The sequence below is a fragment of the Hordeum vulgare genome, chromosome 6H (assembly GCF_904849725.1).
Source record: "Hordeum vulgare subsp. vulgare chromosome 6H, MorexV3_pseudomolecules_assembly, whole genome shotgun sequence".
Taxonomy (NCBI): Eukaryota; Viridiplantae; Streptophyta; class Magnoliopsida; order Poales; family Poaceae; genus Hordeum; species Hordeum vulgare.
The window spans coordinates 45,651,711-45,655,619 of record NC_058523.1 but is presented as its reverse complement, the minus strand read 5'-3'; positions in this window follow the sequence as shown (position 1 = coordinate 45,655,619).

Below are 3,909 nucleotides of genomic sequence, written 5' to 3'. Positions count from 1 at the left end.
GATTCTTACTTAGGTGACTCCGGGTCGCAGCTAAGTCTCCGAGTGCGACTTTCAGTGCACACTCAGAGAGAGTTCGTACTTAGGCGACTCTGGGTCGCAGCTAAGTCCCCGAGTGCGACCTTTAGTGCACACTCGGAGAGAGTTTGTACTTAGGCGACTCTGGGTCGCAGCTAAGTCTCCGAGCGTGACTTTTAATACACACTCGGAGAGAGTTCGTACTTAGGCGACTCTGGGTCGCAGCTAAGTCCCCGAGTGCGACTTTTAGTGCACACTCGGAGACAGTTTGTACTTAGGCGACTCTGGGTTGCAGCTAAGTCCCCGAGTGCGACCTTTAGTGCACACTCGGAGAGAGTTTGTACTTAGGTGACTCTGGGTCGCAGCTAAGTCCCCGAGTGCGACTTTTAGTACAAACTCGGAGAGAGTTCGTACTTAGGCGACTCTGGGTCGCAGCTAAGTCCCCGAGTGCAACTTTTAGTGCACACTCGGAGAGAGTTTGTACTTAGGCGACTCTGGGTCGCAGCTAAGTCCCCGAGTGCGACTTTTAGTAGACACTCGGAGTTAGTTTTTTTACTTAGGCGACTCTGGGTCGCAGCTAAGTCCCCGAGTGCGACCTTTAGTGCACACTCGGAGAGAGTTTGTACTTAGGCGACTCTGGGTCGCAGCTAAGTCCCCGAGTGCGACTTTTAGTACACACTCGGAGAGAGTTCGTACTTAGGCGACTCTGGGTCGGAGCTAAGTTCCTGAGTGCGACTTTTAGTGCACACTCGGAGAGAGTTTGTACTTAGGCGACTCTGGGTCGCAGCTAAGTCCCCGAGTGCGACTTTTAGTAAACACCCGGAGTTAGTTTTTTACTTAGGCGACTCTGGATCGCAGCTAAGTCCCCGAGTGCAACCTTTAGTGCACACTTGGAGAGAGTTTGTACTTAGGCGACTCTGGGTCGCAACTAAGTCCTCGAGTGCGACTTTTAGTACACACTCGGAGAGAGTTCATACTTAGGCGACTCTGGGTCGCAGCTAAGTCCCCGAGTGCGACTTTTAGTGCACAATCGGAGAGATTTTGTGCTTAGGCGACTCTGGGTCGCAGCTAAGTCCCCGAGTGCGACTTTTAGTACACACTCGGAGTTAGTTCTTTAGACCGGAGTCTGCAAACGCGGAAGAATTTTGAATTGCAAGAAATCAATCTGCTTTATATTACTTCAATGATACTTGTTCTTTACATTGTCTCCGTTGGCGGTCATGTGTAGAAGCGCTTCAATTGATCTCCATTCCATGCATGTGGCTCGTCCGTTTCCCTGTCGAGGTTGTAAAGTTGATACGCTCCATTGTTCAGCACCTTAGAGATGATGAAGGGTCCTTCCCAGGCGGGAGCCAACTTGTGAGGTCTCTGCTGATCCACTCGGAGCACCAGGTCGCCTGCTTGGAATGTGCGACTCCTGACATGCCGCGCGTAAAATCGCCGCAGGTCTTGTTGATAAATTGTTGAGCGAGTCATTGTCATCTCGCGCTCCTCTTCTAGGAGATCCACTCCATCTTGCCTGGCTTGTTCTGCTTCGGCTTCGGAGAAGAGTTCGACTCGTGGAGAGTTGTGAAGCAAGTCACTCGGAAGGACCGCCTCTGCTCCATAAACGAGGAAGAACGGGGATCGCCCTGTAGATCTATTCGGAGTTGTGCGGAGGCCCCACAACACCAAAGGCAGTTCGGTGACCCATGCGCTGACGGCATGTCCAACTTCTCGCAGGAGTCGAGGCTTCCGCCCTTGAAGAATAAGTCCATTCGCTCGCTCTGCTTGTCCGTTTGTTTGGGGGTGCGCCACGGATGCAAAATCCACTCGAATTCCTTGGCATGTGCAAAAGCCTTTGAACCTGTCCGAGTCGAAGTTTGTGCCATTGTCGGTGATTATGTTGTGCGGAACCCCGTATCTGGAGATGATGTCTCTGATAAATTTGATGGCCGTAAGTGTTGGGGAACGTCGCATGGGAAACAAAAAATTTCCTACGCGCACGAAGACCTATCATGGTGACGCCCAACTACGAGAGGGGATGAGTGATCTACGTACCCTTGTAGACCGTACAGCAGAAGCGTTAGAGAATGCGGTTGATGTAGTGGAACGTCCTCACGTCCCTCGATCCGCCCCGCGAACAATCCCGCGATCAGTCCCACGATCTAGTACCGAACGGACGGCACCTCCGCGTTCAGCACACGTACAGCTCGACGATGATCTCGGCCTTCTTGATCCAGCAAGAGAGATGGAGAGGTAGAAGATTTCTCCGGCAGCGTGACGGTGCTCCGGAGGTTGGTGATGACCTTGTCTCAGCAGGGCTCCGCCCGAGCTCCGCAGAAACGCGATCTAGAGGAAAAACTGTGGAGGTATGTGGTCGGGCTGCCGTGGAAAAGTCGTCTCAAATCAGCCCCAATACCTCCGTATATATAGGTGGGAGGGAGGGGACCTTGCCTTGCGGCTCAAGGAGCCCCAAGGGGGTCGGCCGAGTCCAAGGGGGGAAGGTCCCCCCCCCCAAACTGAGTTGGACTTGGTTTGGTGGGTGGGAGTCCTTCCCTTCCTTCCCACCTCCCTTTTTTTTCTTTCTCTTTGATTTTTCTTTGTATGGCGCATAGGGCCCTTTTGGGCTGTCCCACCAGCCCACTAAGGGCTGGTGCGCCACCCTTATGGCCTATGGGCTTCCCCGGGGTCGGTTGCCCCCCCCCCCCCGGTGAACTCCCGGAACCCATTCGTCATTCCCGGTACATTCCCGGTAAGTCGCAAACCTTCCGGTAATCAAATGACGTCATCCTATATATCAATCTTCGTTTCCGGACCACTCCGGAAACCCTCGTGACGTCCGTGATCTCATCCGGGACTCCGAACAACATTCGGTAACCATCCATATAACTCAAACACACATAAAACAACGTCGAACCTTAAGTGTGCAGACCCTGCGGGTTCGAGAACTATGTAGACATGACCCGAGTGACTCCTCGGTCAATATCCAATAGCGGGACCTGGATGCCCATATTGGATCCTACATATTCTATGAAGATCTTATCGTTTGAACCTCAGTGCCAGGGATTCATATAATCCCGTATGTCATTCCCTTTGTCCTTCCGTATGTTACTTGCCCGAGATTCAATCGTCAGTATCCGCATACCTATTTCAATCTCGTTTACCGGCAAGTCTCTTTACTCGTTCCGTAATACAAGATCCCGCAACTTACACTAAGTTACATTGCTTGCAAGGCTTGTGTGTGATGTTGTATTACCGAGTGGGCCCCGAGATACCTCTCCGTCACACGGAGTGACAAATCCCAGTCTTGATCCATACTAACTCAACTAACACCTTCGGAGATACCTGTAGAGCATCTTTATAGTCACCCAGTTACGTTGCGACGTTTGATACACACAAAGCATTCCTCCGGTGTCAGTGAGTTATATGATCTCATGGTCATAGTAATAAATACTTGACACGCAGAAAACAGTAGTAACAAAATGACACGATCAACATGCTACATCTATTAGTTTGGGTCTAGTCCATCACGTGATTCTCCTAATGACGTGATCCAGTTATCAAGCAACAACACCTTGTTCATAATCAGAAGACACTAACTATCTTTGATCAACTGGCTAGCCAACTAGAGGCTTGCTAGGGACGGTGTTTTGTCTATGTATCCACACATGTAAATGAGTCTTCATTCAATACAATTATAGCATGGATAATAAACGATTATCTTGATACAGGAATTATAATAATAACTATATTTATTATTGCCTCTAGGGCATAATTCCAACAGTCTCCCACTTGAACTAGAGTCAATAATCTAGCCCTCACATCATCATGTGAATTACATTGTAATAAATCTAACACCCATACAGTTCTGGTGTTGATCATGCTTTGGCCGTGGAAGAGGTTTAGTCAGCG